The following is a 17,594-nucleotide window of genomic DNA, read 5'->3' as shown; positions in this document are numbered from 1 at the left end:
ATTCAAACAAAGTTGCCTGAAAATTCAGGGTGTGTTTTAGGAAGCACAGAGAAGAATGTGGTAAGGAACTGGATGTAATAGGTGGTAAGTAAACAGAAGAACTGAAATGCCTTCTGTGTTCCAGCTTGGGCTATTGATCTGAGAAAATTAGTGAGGGCTCTAGTGGGAAGAAAAGAAAAAAATAAAAAATTCATGAACTCATTAAGTGCTTTAGAGATCCTTTCCTTCTACAAAAAGTGAGATAGCTTAACATCATCTGCACTTAAGAGCCAATGAGTAGGGGGTCTGAAATAGCTGTGTGTTATGTTCATGTGAATGTATGTGTGTATATGTGTGCGCATGTATGTGTGTGTCGGGGGGACTTACCAAGTGAGATAAAAAAATCACTGTTCTACTACTAAAGTATTACAGAAAACTAAAAAAGCCAAAAGAGATGCATTTGAAAGAATATTCATACCAGTATTGTATCTAATAGTGAAAACCTACAGAACCTTGCGAGTAACCAATATGTAGCTTCTAGAAGCTTTAGTCACACAGAAGCCCATATAGCTACAGACAAGAGTGCTACAATACAAAGAATAGTGGCACCTTTCACCTGTGTGTCTTAGCGTAAAATTGTTGAGAAAAGGTGATCACAGACAGTCACTGATACACACAGAAAAGTGTTCAAGAGCATGTAGGACAAAAAGTACCAGCAGTGTTTTTCTTTGAGAAGATGGGTTCTAGATGTTAGATGATACTTGCATTCTTTGTTTTCACTCACAAGCTTGAATCATTTTGATATAAACCATATTTTAACATGATCTTAAAACACAATTCAGTTTTTGCAATGTAGATGTGTCGCTGATATACCAAAGAACCGTCTTTTCAACTAGCAGTGCAGAACAGAAAGCCTGAGATGCCTGACAAAGAGTCAGCTGTGACTTGAATAAAGATCAGCTTCTGCATCTGAGTCAAGTATCATCGTGGAGAATGGCCTACGGGATCTACCCCTGGGTGCTGGGTGTCTAGTCCTTAAGGACCTGCCCTGGGTTGCTGGGTATCCAGTTTTTAAGGACCTGCCCTGGGTGCTGGGTGTCCAGTTCTTAAGGACCTGCCCTGGGTGCTGGGTGTCCAGTTCTTAAGGACCTGCCCTGGGTGCTGAGTGTCCAGTTCTTAAGGACCTGCTCTGGGTGCTGGGTGGTCAGTCCTTGGTTACAGCAAACCAACAAACTTCATTGATAAACTCTTTCCTCTCACTCTGACATGTCCAGAGCCACGCTTTCATGCTACCTCAGTGATTGACAGAAAGCTCTAAGAAAGTCCATCTCCAGATGAACTTAAAAACTAATCTTTTTGGAAATGGTGCTATGGCTCAAGTGATAAAGTGCTGGCGTGAGCTGAAGAGCTGAGAGACAGCACTCAGGCCCAGAGTTCAAGCCCGATGACTAACAAAAAAAAAAAAAAAAAAAAACCACTCAAAAAACAAAAAAATTTTTTTTAAAAAACCTAATATTTTCTATTTATTTATGTGTCTTTGCCTTGTATTATAGCTATTTGTTATATACTCAAACTTTATAAAACTGTAAGCTCCTGGAGGGCAGAATATATGTCTGAGTAGGACTTATATTCCCTGTAGTGCTAATATTTCTTTTATTAGAACCATTGGGATAAATCATATTTACAATTTAGTACCAGATGTTTCTTCTCATAAGAATGGAGACCTTTCTTTTTTAAATGCATCAGAATTATATAAGCCATTGTTTTCCTTATTTTCTTTTAAAAGTTTTGTCTTTTTACTTTGGTTGTAAGGAAATACAGAACTACAACTGAAATATCTGATCTCACAATCCATAATGCCCTACAGGTTTAAATACCTATTTACTTCCTTCTCCCCTTCCATTGTGTTGAGTTTTAGTTAAAGGAAACTGGGCACAACTATCATATACATGAATTATCTCAAACCAGTTTGGGAAGTTTGTGTAACACAGAAATGTAAAGAGTTTAGTTACAACTAACTAGTTGAACAGTCACCCTTCTGTACCTTCTTCAGGCCACACTCCGCTCCTTCACCCTCCACCCCCCCAGCCCCATAGGTGCCTGGCTGCTTCCTGAGGGCAGGTGTCTTGTCTTTCCTCTTCTGTCCTGCATCCATCCCCAGTGACTGAAAGTAGGCCTAGCTTCTAGTAGGCCTTCTAATAGATACACATTTGTTGCATGGGGAAATGAATTAGTATTAGTAAAGGTTGGACCCCCTTATCTCATAGAAGCAGGTTGGCTAAAGGGGACAAAGAAATAAAACCCAGCTGGGGGAATTGCAGTTTCCCTTGGAGTGGGGGGCTATCATGTCATGTGCTTTCTATACAGAATTCTATTCTGAAATAAAGATCGGGCAGCTACAATAAAGTGTGAAAAGCAATGATCAACAAGAATGCTATGCCTGTCTCTAGTCAGGATTGACCATTACAATCAAATTTCTACTAAAAATTAAATCCAATCATTCCATGTTATCATCCATAAAGGTGCCATAGAAAGGTCCAAATGGGGCATCGTTTTGTCATCTTACAGCCCAACTGCACTGCTTGGTAAAATGAGCACATTTGCCTGATACAGCCCTAATTGGAGGCACACATACCCTCCCCCTTCACACACATAAGGCTTGTACCTGTGGATACAACACTTACATGCTTACATTCTGTCTGTTAGTATTCCATTTTCCTTACAGAATGCCTCCAAAGAAAAATTATGAAGGAAAAAATGAATATATTTCCTTTCTTTTTAAACTCAGCCAAATTCTCTCAGACAGGCAATAGAAGGAGGAGAAAACCATGAGGTGAAATAGAGCCATATTTTTCTTGTAGCTCCTCCATTAACTCTCCAGGACCTCTGTCCACCTTCCTCTCACCATGCAAACCCATAACCCCATTCACAGCTTATATTACTTCACCTCCCTTCACTCAGCCATGAATCTCTGCCCAACTCATCTTGTCTTGGCATCCGGCTGCCAATGTGGGTTTTAATGTCACTTTTATGCTACCTGACTGAATGCCTTGAAAACCATTTGTGGAATGGGTATCAGATGTGACTGAGCTTGAAAGTTATTTCTATTCGGAAGCTTTTATGCAGCACCAATCATTAAGTTTTGTGGTTGGTGGTGGTGTTGTTAAGTGAGAATCCTCATAACTTGGTCTATATCTACTGATCTCAAACAATGGCATTTTATATGACAAAGGCAGTCTTTCTTGAGGCAGTCACCCATGGGAAGGAACCATCCACTTGTGACCACACAGCAAAATGGCTCTCTCCTCTCTCAGTCAATCATGTGAAAAACCAGGTATACGAAACCATACATGTAAAGGATAAATGATGAAGGCAATGTGTTTATATTAATATGAGCTGTTTCACATTGAATGAATTCATGAATTCACATCAATGTGAATTCATTCACATGAATGAATTCCATGAATGTACCATTTGACAGTTCTGAATCAAGATATGGTAAATTGAGATCACCCAAGATTACAGAGTAATAATGAAAGAGAAACTTTGACCCTCAAACAAAACACTCAACAAAAGGGACCGAAATAGAAACACCAGTTAGAATTAGAGCTAGCTTTATTTAAGAGAGACATTAACCAGGATGAGCAGCGTGGTGATTGAATCATCTGGCTGTTTCACAGGGGCCGGCAGGCTGGCAACTGGAGATTGAATTTAAGGTAGAGGGGATGTTTAGGAATGTGTCTGGGGACTAAGGAAGCGATGATGCTTCTAGGTCTGTCTAACCAGTAGTTAGTTGTTGTTTGTAGGTTACAATTCCAGATACTTTTAGTAGCATAATGTATAAGCTAGTTATTTCACAAGTCCTTCCCAGAAGAACTTAAGTTGTTGATTCACAAGAGCTTCTTATCTCATTGTTTCTCTTTTCTAAAACATATAGGAACATGTAATGAACGTTAGTAAATAGGACTGGAATATTTTTTAATCAGCCGTGATGTTTGCTAAAAAAAAAACTACCCATATATTTCCAGCCCATACTCCTGAGTTGGGTCCCCCAACTAGTTCCTCCAACTAACCTTAGCTTTGGAGTAGGCCCCCTTTACCAGGTTTCTTCTTAAATGGCCACTAGGGGGAGTGTTGGCCAAAGGTTGTGGCTCAGACTCAAAGACAGGACAGAAAGACAAAAGGAAGAGAAGACTGTGGGACAAGGCAGGGTGGGAAGTGGAGTCGATGCTTATTCAACAAAATTAAGAAAATGGAGGGAAGAGGTGGGGTTGGGAGGGATGGGGGAGAATGATGGAAGGGATGACATTAATCACGAGTCATTGTATTCATATACTACTTTGTAGAATGGTAACTCCTTCGTACAACTACTTAGAGATTAAAAATAGAATAAAAAAAATAAGCACCCTAGAAAAAAAGAAAGACAAAAGGAGAAAAAGAAGTCTTTGTCCCCACTTGGTAAGATCCAGATGCCTGCCAAACAAGAGGAAACTGCCTTTGAAGAGATTTAAAAGAAACAAATGATTCATAATAAAAATACTTAAGTCACAAACACCTTAGGTTTTAGAAAGAACATTGTCCTTGCTAGTGCATCTTCACTCCACCTCTCAGAAATATTCCTTCGAGGTAAGCCAGGCCCAAAGAAACATAGGTCCCATGGTTTCCCTTATTTGCAATATCTAGTATATGTATGAGTCAAGCAGAAAAGGTCAGATAATGTGATGTCAGGAAAATGAACCCTTAGATATGTATTTTAATGTTTTTTTTCTTTCATGCATGTGTTTCTAATGCATCTATAAGATTATCTCTTTGTTGCTTTGTATGTCCCTCCCCCATAGTATAACCCCTGCTTTCACTATATTTGATGTCAGTATAACTTGTTGAGGAGATGGGGAAAAACCAGTTGTTTAAGGATACAGGTGGACCTGTTGCAACAATAAGTACAAGTTGTCATGTCCAAAATGAGCTTTACAACGTCGGTGTGTGGGGGGGGAAGGGGGGAAGGAGAAGGATGGGGATTGGGGGGGAGGGGGGAGGCTGGGAAGTGATGTGAAGGGTAAACAAAGGAGGAGGCTGCAGTGCTTGGTAAGAAATGTACGCATTATCCTGCCCATGCAATTGTAACCCCTCTGTACAGTATGTTCACAAATAAAATAAAATAAAAAAATTTAAAAAAAAGAAATATTCCTTCGAGGAAAATAGAGATGACACAAACCATCCAGGAAACATCTGGATTTTGTGGCATCTTATGCTGGTATGATATGTACCACATGTCTGTTGTGTGTGCTTTTCCTGTTCTTAAAACCTTTTATCATTTTTATATTCATTTTACTCTTGGGGGCTTAGTCATTTTATTGTCTACATAGAAAAATATTTCACTCAAATTGAAGACTATCTGGAGCATATACAAAAATATGAGAAAGAAGTTAACAGTCAACTTGTGATCCTAACACTCAAATGCTAAGTGTCAATATTGTGGTATAGAACCTTCCAGGATTATTTCAACATCTATAATTATATGATTCCTTTTCTGGGTAAAAATCAGTCTATTTGTTATATTCCCACCACAAACATGAATATGATTACCAACATGCCATTAATTTTCCTGAATTTTTATCTCCCAAAATGTCAAGAAATTTCTTTTTTTTATTTATTTATTTCTTTTTTTATTGTGAACATATTGTACAGAGGGGTTACAATTACATGGGCAAGATAATGAGTACATTTCTTATCAAGCATTGCAGCCTTCTCCTTTGTTTCCCCTTCCCATTCCTAGTTCGTTTTCAACATGACAACTTGTACTTCTCATTGTTGCAACGGGTCCACCTGTAACCTTAAATGCCAAAATGTCAAGAAATTTCTAATTTCCTAAGCTAAATTTCTTGATTTGACAATCAAGGGTCAATGACCAGAGAAGGTTTTATGTTCTTTATTCTTATTATGCTTTTTAGGAGGATTGTATTGGATTATAAATCTCAACCATAGAGTATAAGACTTATCTATATTAACAGTCTACATGTTTTATCCTAAATTCTAGATATGCACAAGTGGCTTGTTACTTTGTGCATGGATGTGTCTGTGTACAAACAGCTTTTGTCAGATACATGGGCACAGAGGCATTCCTGTCTTCACCAATAATGTCTTAATAATCTTTATGCTTGTTTTCATGTAGTTTTCAACTCTAAGTTTGCTAACTCGTGTCTCCTCTGCATTTGACTTACTCTATCAATAGATTCCCTAGACTAGTTTACTTCCTGGATTCTATTATTGATAGTCTTGATTCTATTATTTTCTAATTTTCTACCCTACTGATTTTTAAATGATCTTTCCTCTTGCACTGTTTGGGTGCTTTCGTTGTTATTCTCCGATGAGAGTTAAATTCTGGGTTTATTTATTTTCATCCTTTCTGAAGATAATTTAACAATGATGACTTCAAAGTACACATGTTCCATTCGGCGACAGCTTTGTCTGTGTTCTCTAAGTTTGGGCATGCCAGGTTTCTATTGCCATTATTTCCCAAAGACTCTCTCGTAGTGCTTTTGATTTAATCTTTGATCCACTAGTTATTTTTAATAGCCTGTTAATTTTAGCCAACTGCACATGGACCCAAAACTCTACAACTATGAACTGAAATGAAAGCTTCTTCTATATTATCTTGAGCCTCTGTTACAAATGGTAGAAAATGATGCTCACAAATCACTGCTAAAACCACAAGTCTTCTCTGAATCCCTAGATGCACTCTCTAGTGTTACTCAATCTTAATTGTATCGGATTCATTTTCCAGACTTTTCATACCTGTAGGCACACATACACAAAACTCCATTCATACATTTAAAATATACATGTGGGTCCTATGCTACATCATGTCCAGTCAGACTACCTTGTTTTCCCAATGAAATCTTTTTTGGCAATCTTCCCATCCCACAAACATACAGATGTGCTTCTTCTATATAATAAATGCTTATCAACACAACTTCCTTATACATCCCCCCAATCCTTCTCACAGACATGATCACGCCATTTGGGAGCCCATGCAACCATGCAGTGTGGTGTTTCCGAATGCGGTAGCCATAGTCCAAAACATCTTTGGATGTAGTTTACCTGAGGCTCACACATCTATAGCTTAGCTGGGTGACAGTGTGAGCTTTCCCCATTTCTTCAACCCCTGGCCGTAAAAGCTGGCTCCATCCTGAGCAGTACCAGGCACTCAGGATTCACATGCAATGGGTTTGGTTGAATGAATACAGACAACACTACATAATGAACCCACCGCTACTCTTCTAATGTAAGAACTAAATAATTTTCTGTTTTTTTTTTCTTCTCAAGGCAGGAATGAAAACCAAAACCTGAGTTCTGTGACGAAGTTAACAATCCATCTGGAATTCCTGCTCCTATGGAATTCTGCTCTGGGGAATCAAGCAGAAGTAATGGCCATTTAGGAGAAGCTGGGTGCTCTTCATGAGGCTGGCCATGTAGGGACACAGCAGTATCACAAAGCGTAGACACCTTGCCACTGACAGTAGAGCTGGACGTTATTCCCAGGTTGCCATTCCTGGGTTTGTCCCTGGAGGATGGCTTTGTGCTGCAAAGACTTTCTTCTTGTGGTTCACTGGTGATCCTCTATCTATGAGTGTTTCAACTTAATTTGGAGGGAGAAGGGGAGAGGCTTCTCTAGCAAGGAGTTTTCTGTCTAAAAATCTGCAATTTCACCAGACTCAAAGAGGATATGACAATTATCTATAAGTGCTTATAGGGCCTTGACATCAATGTGAGGAATGAACTGTTTAAGGAGCTTGGTGAAGGTGTGAGAAAGTCTTGGCAGGTAGTGATAATTAAATTAACTTGAGAAAAATGATAGTTCATCTGAGACTCACAGAAACCTCCCTTTAAGAAGTCCATTAAACACAAGTCCCGGAGGAGGTGCATCAGCCATTAAGCTGAGCCAGTTTTTGAGGATGAACTACCGGACAGGAGATGATTTCAAACTGGGAAGGGTAGGAAGGGTAGACATAGATGCTCTAATCAATTATCACGTTCATGGTTTACGGTTGTTGTTTGAGGAGCTACTAATACCACTCTTCCATCTCTTGTGGGGATTCTAATGATTCTGGAAAGCAATTTTGCCAAGATATCAAGGTCTGACACTGTTTGCTCACCAAATTTATCCTTTGAAGTGTATTTGGTCAGCTGGGCTTGGCCTCTGTGACTAGCTGTATTTGTCCAAAGGCTCATTAGCTCTAAGGGTAAAAAGATGAGTGAGTATAATCCATTATCTCCAGTGAAATCTAACTACCCCACTTGTGCTAGAGCAGATCGTGTGTGTGTGTGTGTGTGTGTGTGTGTGTGTGTGTGTGTGTGTGTGTGTGTGTGTGTGTGTGTGTGTGTGTGTGTGTGGTGTGCTTCTTAGTATTAATATAGATTCTAGCTATTCTCATATATTAGCCTATCCAAGGATGGGATAAAAACAAGTGAAAGGACAATCCCATTTTTAAAACCCTCTAAAACAGTCACATGCTATTTTACAAATCAAACATCTAGAATCCCAAGAGAGAACATGTGGGCTTTCCTGGGTGGGTCATTGGTGGACCTGGGTTGGCTTTAGGCAGAAGGCCATTAGAGAACACAGGGCTTTTGAATGCACTGTATTAGCTTGCTGCTGTAACAAAGACTGTGCAGTGGTTGTAGTGGTTTGTAGCTCCTTGCACAGTTAGCTGCAGTGCTCAAATTCTGGGCCAACAAAAGACTTTTAACCTATTACTCTTTGTTCCTTTCCCCAGGAGATGGAAATCCTAGCTATTCTAGATCATCATCCTCAAAAAACTTTAGTAAAGCCCCAAAAGCTTTGGTAAAATAGGAAAAATCTGGTTTATTTGGGTTTCATCTCATAATTTGCGCTGCAAAATGAAGATATCATACAGCTCCTAATTGCCTGTTAGGGATCTACTGTCTTGTGTCTTCTAAAGGAAAGGAAGGTGGAGGCGAGGGCAGTTTGGGGCCCAACTTCTCTTCATCAATGGCCTTCAAGTTCTTTTCAAACAGTTCTTACCAGGGTCCAATTTTCAAAAGTGAGCCCTTCTTTATTTGAAGGGCAATTGGAAACAAATATATCAATGAACACATAAATAATGTCATCAATACAGAAATCAATGGGGTTTATTGAGACTTTTCCTTATTATTGGCCTCTATTTTATGGAAAGTTCCAAGGTGGCATCTAAGGATGGCTTAAAAAACAAAATCTCGATGTAGGTTAACTCATAAATGTTCACAATGTGTAATTCCAAAGCCCACAGTAGTGTACGATAGAGGCTAGGCATTCAGAAAATACTGATTGTAAAATAAAGGAATAGATTAGAGGAAGGTGTGTATGTATGTATACCTTCATTTGTCTTTTGGTAAGAGTGGAATGTTGACAAGTCAATTTATCTGAACCTTACATTTATAATAAGGAAATGGTGGCATCTTTGCCCTTCCCATTCCTGTCCAAGCCCTGTGAAGACCACAGACAGGACCATAGGCAATCCCCAGCAGGATACCCACGTCATCAGCAGACTGGATCTGGTGATGTGCCACCCTGGGGCTCAGTCTTCTGTAACATCTAAGAGGCTACAGGTTTACCATAGAGACACAACCAGACTAGCCAAGGGAGAAATCACCCTTTTCTTGGCAGAAGACGTAACTCAAGGATATAACAAATATGGCTAGTTGAGGGAGAGGAAGAAAGCCCAAAGAAAGAGGCCTTGGAAACAGTATACGTAATTAAAGCTGTGCAAAGCATTTATTATTAACCTGAAAAAAGAAGAAAGATGGGGCTGGGGAGAAGATAGGTAAGGTTTGACTATTGAGAAAGATTTATAGGCCCTCTGAAGAGACCAAGAACACCTTGACTTACAAATGTAAAAGCCACCAATTATTTATGACAGGTCACAGGCTTTCTGGAGTGCTTCAAGGCATCTTCTGAGAAGCACCATCTCCTTTGATCTTCACTGGCTTCTAAAATCAGGAAAGGATGTAACTCCACACTAGTTCCTTGATGACAGATACAGGTTCCCAATAATTCCTCTGCAATGTGTATGGTTGGGTTGGTAGACAATACTGGATTTGGAATGATAATAGCATAGTTTGCATTCCAATGCAGAAAGCACACGGGAGGTGTTCATATGTGTGTTTTCTAAACATTGCTATGTGCCAGATACAGTTGTCAATATTTTATCTATGAGGAAAAAATATATACTAAAACCTAGAGAGACGGCATGGAGAAACCTAAATCTTACCAGGTGGCTCTTGTCTGAGTTCAGTGTCTGTTCTGTCTGCGTTTGGAGTCATTTCTAAGGATGCAAAGCCTGATCTGAGAGCAGAGAGAAATGAAAAATAAATGGCGTCTGCCCACATTTGGGATGATACCGCTTTCTCCTTACCTAGCACACTTTCGTACTTATCACTCACTGAGATATCATTTTCATTTCCAGTCTTCATCAGTCCCCTGAGAAATGGAGATCTACTTGTATTTTGACAGGGGAGGAAACAGGTATAGAAGATTTAATGATTCTGTTAATTCCTGGGGAAGTTTTGAGAGGGCAGATTAGCACAGAAGGTATTCTTTGCAAAGCATCTCCAATGTCTGAACCATTGGAGTCACATTCATGGCATTAAGCCTGGACTTCTGTGCCTGCAGAGCATGGCCTGGCAATTATAATCATGGAGTCTTGAAGCATCCTCATGGAGCCCTTAGCACCCACTAGTTCTGGTCTGGGAGATGGGCCTTCACCCCAGTGCTTTGCTATCGGTCTGTGCATGATCAAAATCCTAGAAGGCAGATTTCAAATGATTGGCTCATTGATGCCAGGACCAGGGCCTGGCTGACACTAGTTGGAACTGAATGACTCCAAGGAGCCTGGACCTGGGGGTGAGAATCGCTCCAGATGCGATCTTAAACGTTCAGCTGCAAGAATTCCAACTGAGTCAGAATGAAACTTTATTTCATTATGCTTCGCTGTCCGGGAAGGATGCCAGTGAACAGCTCTCCTTGACAGCTCTCTCCTCACTTTCAGCTCAAAGGGAAAGAAAAGTGAGCTCCCAGAGTGCCAGGCGGCAGCCTTCCCTGTCAGATAGCTCCCCCGCCACGGAGCAGCCGGAGGAGAGAGCTGGCCCTGTTTTCTCACTCAAGCCTTGCACACGGATGATCACTTCCTGGGTTCCTTTTCAAAGTCCTGCACAAAGCACAGCGTGAAGGAAAGGATACAGGGGAGGGAAGAAAGGTCAGCGTTGGCTGTAAGCTAGGTCCCAGTACCTCAGCTGACTTAGTAAGAAGGATGGTAAGAAGGATGCCAAGTTGCTATCTGGTTAAAGAGGAGATTGTTACATGCAACGCATTGTTGAGATGTTTGACATGGGTGTCACACAGGAAGTCTCCAAGTCTATAAACTTTTTCACTGCAATTTATAAACTCCTCTTTACCCATGTGGAGAGGCCCAAGAACATGAAGGTGACTTGAAACCATTTGTTTGCTTAGCTAGAAATGGTAGCCCAAGGCTTTAGATTATAATTACTATGCTGTCATTCAGATGAATGATTTTATAGTGTGTTCCAAATTGCTTCAAATAAGCTAGTAAATCAGCATACTTCATAATCCAATAGTGATTCAAAGACTTACTAATGATCTGCGTATAATGTATTTATGCATATATGCATGCACCTAGCTATCATGTGTCTGGCTATCTGTAGTACTAGGGATCAAACCATGGGCCTTGCCCATGGTAGGCTAATGGTTCTACCACTATTATACACCCAACCCTTAGAGATACTTGCAATAATGCTTTACTTCTGTAATGTATACCTATCCCCTAGTGTCTCTGCACTCACTGAAATCCAAAGCCACTTCTTATATTCATGATCAGAACTATCAGTCTTTAGCTTGAGCAAATGTCAGTAAATATACAAAGCAACTCAGATTCACCACTTAGACTCAACCCTTACTTCAAGGTGTGCTCTATCTTCTCAGCTGCCAGAGAAAGGAGGCTAAGCCATGCTGTGAAAATGAAGAGGTTGCAAAGCACCCACATGATTGACCAAAGAAATGCTCGCACTCCTCTGGGGGAGATTCTGTCTAGCATGCAAAGATGGGAATCACAGGGCCAGAATACACCACTCCTTGAAGTTACTGGCAATGTGCGAATAAATGGGAATTTTTTTTAACCTTCCTCGGTTCTTTGTGTCATTTTTATAGAACTCTTTATTAAAGGAAGGTTTGTGAGAACCAAGCTTAGCATGAGCTTTATCCTTTAGATTTCTGGATCTGTTTAGAAGGCTGAGACTAGATGCTTCTACAAAGGAATTATAGCATCAAAACACTGATTTCATTTCAAAGGTAGATTTTTACATGGAAAAAAATGTTTTGGAGAGTCAGGTCCATAAGATTCCATCTCCTGTTGAAGGTTAGAATTTTAGGACCAAATCAACTGAAAAAATGGCTTAATCAAAATTTTCTGGGTAAAAACAATATGCAGAATTGAGTCAGATGATAGCAATTAAATTGTCCCTTGGCCTTAACTTATATTTGTCTTCACAAAGGCTTGTTTATTATTAAAATTAAATCATTTTCCATACTAACTTGAGAGATCCTGTGGGTTGAATGTGTTCCATGTATTGTTAACTTAACCTCCAAATGTTTGTGTTTATTTTATTTTATTGCCAGTCCTGGGGCTTGAATTCAGAGCCTGGTGCTGTCTCTGAGGTATTTTTGCTCAAGGCTTACATTCTACCACTTGATCCCCAGTGCCACTTCTGCCTTTTTCTGAGACCTTTATTGGAGATAAGAGTCTCAGGGACTTTTCTCCCTTGGCTGGCTTTGAACTGAGATCTGAGGATCTCAGCCTCCTGAGTAGCGAGGATGATAGACATGAGCCACCAGTGCTTGGCTATATGTTGATTTTTTTTGAGTGGGGGATGTCACTTTGGGAGGAAATTAGCATAATGTGAGGTCATGAAGGTGGAACTGCATGATGGAAGCAATGGCTGTATAAGAAGATGAAGGGAAAACTGAATCACATGTGATGCACGCCCTCCCCACCATGTGATGCGCCCCCTCCCCCACCATGTTAAGAGAGAACAAGAAGGCTTTCATAAAATTCTAACACCTGGATACTGGACTTCCTCCAGATTGTGAAAAATGGATTTTTGTTCTTTATCAATAATCCAGTCTAGGGTATTCTATTACAGTAATAAAAACAAAACCAACCAAGACAAAAGGAGGTAGCTTCAAAGCACCACCAATGACAGGACCAAGATAATTCAGTAGCTGAAAAATAGCACCAAAGGATGAGTGTTGGCTTCTTGCTACAGGAAAGGCTCATCTCTTAATTTTCAGTGTCAAAGTAAAGGAGAAATCATGACTTGGCTAATGTTGAGTTTGTACCAAGCAATGATAAGGCCAGTTTATCAACACTAGTTTTCTTTCTGTTCTTAGAATAATCTTCCAGGTAGCTCACAGAGATAAGAGAACAGAGGTACGGAAGAATCCTGGAGACACACCAGTCCAGGGAGCCCCTCAAGTTTCACTGAACTGTTCAGCAGTGTTGCCCCTAAACATGGGGTTGTAGGTGCCTTAAATCATGGCCTAGTGTGACCCACTGTGCAAGGGAGTTTCCAATTTCATTCAATTTGGGCTAATTCAAGTCTAAAATTGGATACTCACTTCAGCAATTGCAAATCTTGTCAGTATGTGTGGAAAACTTGCATATGTGAATCTACTTTTTGGACCATAAATTTTATGAAGACTAAATACAGATTTCCTGTGAAAATCCAATATCCAAATTGGGTTGAGGTTTGAAACACACATCAGATTTCAAAGCCTTACCATGAAAAATCCAATATAAAAATGCATTATATACATATATATTAAACTAATGTGTTTTTATACTTTTTAAAAGTGACTACTCAAATTAAAGATTATACGGAATTGCACTCTATTTCCATTAGACAATATCAATTTAGAATGAAATCTACCAATAATACTTTTGTGTGGCTATTAAATTTGTTTCTGCCCACACCTATACTCAGTTGAACACAGGAATGCATGTAACACTAGTCATTCGTAACAAATCCCCATGGTGGAAAACCCTGCTCCTTCAAATTCTTTTTCTACTCATCAATGAGATCTTGTTCACATGCTCTGGTCTTCTATTTCTTTCTAGGTTGACTAGGAACCACTGATGAGAAATCTGTATTTTTTCTTTTCTTTCTAGCAGGCTAACCCTATCCCTTCTCATTTTTATTAATACATCTTCACTGAGAATGTGAGCTTATGAAAGAGATAGAAGTGGAGACGTTCTGATTGAAGAAGGAGCAGAGGGTTTACATATCTACTCAACTCCCTATTAGTAGCTACCAATCTGCTCTACAGTTCTAACAGAATTGATTTCTAAGGTGGGCCAATCACATTTGCTCACCAGGTCTCCAGAAAACATGGCAGCCCTGGTGACTCCTGCAGCTTGATGGGTCCTGCACTGCCCCGGATCAGCTGCCCCATCATTCCTGCTACTTCACAAGTTTGGCCAAGGGCAGATGTGGAAGGTCCGGTTCAGGTCCAGTTCATTCCAGTTGAGCACATGCTGCAAACATACTTGTGTGTCATATAATAACACGGGGGTCATCAGTGCAGCATTTTTATGACAGTTATTACCAAGCTCAAATTGGTCTTCCTTAATGGCATTAGTTGATGTTAGGCAAAATGAACCCCAAGATAAGGACTCAAATGGTTTTTCGTTCTTGCTATTGTTTCTAACATATTTATAAGATGATTTCTTTGTTGCTTTGTATGTCCTCCCCCACAGTATAACCCCTGTTTTCACTGTATTTGATATTGGTATAATTTGTGGAGGGGAAGGGAAAAAAACAAATTGTTTAAATAGGGAAACAGGTGGATCCATTGTACCAATGAGATGTACAAGACGTTATGTCCAAAACCGAACTTTACAACTTTGGGGGGAGGGGAGGCAGATGGGAGAGCAGGGTTGGTAAGGGGAACAAAGGAGGAACAATGCTTGATAAGAAATGTACTCATTACCTTGTTCATGTAATTGTAACCCCTCTGTATGGTATTTTCACAATTAAAAACTTATTAATAATAAAAAAGAAAAACAATAATTCACCCAGAAATCCCAGAATGTCACTATGAGATCATTTAATTCAACTACATGTGTCCTGACTCTACTAGACAGTCCTGACAAGCTGACAGGCCATCAAGGTTCTTTCTTCAGTCTCCTCCCATTTAGGAATATGGTAAGGAATAAAAGCAACATGCCACAAAACACCAGGAACTTGCCAGTTCCCAGCTGGATAAATGCAGACAAGTTCTTTAACAATGTGCTCACTCCATTTCCTTACCCATAAAATGGACATAAAAATAATCTTGTGAGGTCTGCACCAGGAAGATTCAATGAGCAATTACCGCTACATATAAAAGTATGCTGAACTGGGCGGGGCACACAGAAAACCTTCCAAGCAGATTAGCTGTGCTGTCGTGATTGATTTGATTCTAATTTCTGGGAGAACTAAAAGATTCTTTCAGGAAAACTCTCAATACTTCATTTCAGGGGTTGGCTTTGATGCAATCTATATTCTCTTTGGCTTGGATGAGTAAGTGATGTGCTCTTGAAAACCTAATGGGATTCATTTCATTTTATCTTTACACGTGTCATTCCAGTATGTCGAATCTTAGCCATGCCAGGAGGAGGCATTGGGAAGAAGTTTTCTCTCTCAGGAACGAACAGAATATTGACAAGAGCACCGTTCCTCTTTTCCCATTGAAGAGCAGTTTCCATTCAAGCCCCCTAATTCTGGCTTCATTTAGCAGCCTCACAAGTACAGGAGTTAGAAAACTTCTCTGGAAATGGAACCCAAGGAGTGTGCCTGCCAGTTAAGTGATCTACCTCTGGAGCTGCATACCCCAGCTCAAGATTTCTTCATTCCAACGGTCACAGAAGCCCAGGACCTAGCAAGGCCCTCATCTCAGTGTCATTGCTAAGGCCAGCACCTGACTGACAAGGGGCTGCAGTTTTATTTACAGAAGCCATTAAAAAAAATAAAGTTGATGAACTTCAGGGAATAATAAATTCCTTACTGTTGCCCAGACAGGAATCCTCCTTTTTTTCCTGAAATGGCTTGCCATCAAAGGGATTGAGGATTATGCAAAACATATTTTCTCAGGGGCAGGGAGGAGGTTCATAGTGCTTATATTTTTATAGAATTCCATGATCCAAAAATAGGTTATATGAATTAGTTTGAGATTTAAAAAAAAATTCTTTTTACTGCTTCCATAAAAGGCTGGGTTCTTTTCTCCTTGTTACCAACAGGTGCCAGCATTTCCCTTGTGTGGAGTGACACTACCAGGGGAGAGAAGGGGCCGGAAAAGGATGGAGAGTCACTCTAATGAGATGACTGTCATTTAAAACACATCTGCTAGAAAGCAAACTTCTACAAAATGAGGCACACAAGGGGAGCAAGGGGACAGAGACAGAGATGCTACAGGGAGAGTGACCATGCACACAAGCACCTCCAGGTGGTAGAATCCTCCATGTAACCCCTCACCCAGAGCCTCTTGGGGTCCAGGAGCCAGCTTGCATTTCCAGAGGAGTTATCAGTCAAGAAACAGGTTCACTGACCCACCTGGTCAGTGAGCCCTGGTGTCCTTCCTTCTACCCCCCTGCAGTGCACCATCATCCAGCATCCGCCCCCCTCCCCCAAACATCAGCCTGGCTTCTTTCCTGGATGCAAAGATCCACTCTCTCAGACACTCAATTGCCCTTGGCTGCCTTGAGCCTGGGACAGGCAAAACCTTCCCAGCTCTTTTGTCTCTTTATTGGTTCATCGCAGCTCCTCATCTAGGACAGAGCAAATTCTATTGTAGGGTCATCTGAAGATCCACACTCTCCTCTGTCCAGGGGATAAATCAAAGTTCCCATGCACAGCCATCTCACACACATTTCTTTCTCAACCCGATAATAATGCCTTGCCCTGTGTCCTCTACTCCTTGTCGGTACCCAAGTGGACTATAAATAGAAGACCCTAAGAGGACTGTGATACTCTCTTGTGCATAAGAAATCACCTTATCATAAAAACAAAAACTACAGCTGATGAAGGCTCCAACGGCAGAGACAAGAGAACAGATCTTAGGTAGAGATGGAGACACAAGTTCAGCTGCTGCTCTCTGCAGCCAAGCCTAAGGCAAGTAGCTTTCCTCTCCTGTCTGGAAAGATCAGCTCCTTTGGAATCCTGCACTGTATTGGGTTCCTTCTAGCTATATATATAAGTTTGCAGCTAGAAGAGTCCCTAAAGGCAAATTTCCACTTCTTCATGCTGCCTCCCCATCTCATTGTATGTTTATAGTTTTTCTTCCCATTTCTACTCTACAAAACAGAAAATTTAATCACCAGTGTCAAAAAAATTAAAACCCCAGGAGCAGAGCAATAGCTCAGCGCCAGTCCTTGATGATAACTTTGCAAAGCCTCTCCAGTTTTCAGAGGTTTGCAAGAATGAAAAACAGAGTCGTTTCAAAGCAGGCATTTGGACTGCTAAAAATCTTTCTGACTGCACTGCAACTCATCTTTGCAAATTAATTT

At 40.4% G+C, this 17,594-nt stretch overlaps 1 protein-coding gene across 10 annotated transcripts in view; it reads right to left on the bottom strand.

The window, feature by feature from the left end:
* Positions 1-17,594, bottom strand: part of Elmo1 (engulfment and cell motility 1) — a 444,820-nt gene that overhangs the window by 109,485 nt on the left and 317,741 nt on the right. The window lies entirely within an intron of this gene.

Source organism: Dipodomys merriami, unplaced genomic scaffold, assembly GCF_024711535.1.
Source record: "Dipodomys merriami isolate MVZ:Mamm:240054 unplaced genomic scaffold, mDipMer1.0.p SCAF_94, whole genome shotgun sequence".
In the NCBI taxonomy this organism is placed as follows: Eukaryota; Metazoa; Chordata; class Mammalia; order Rodentia; family Heteromyidae; genus Dipodomys; species Dipodomys merriami.
This window is presented reverse-complemented; position numbering and strand designations above follow the sequence as displayed.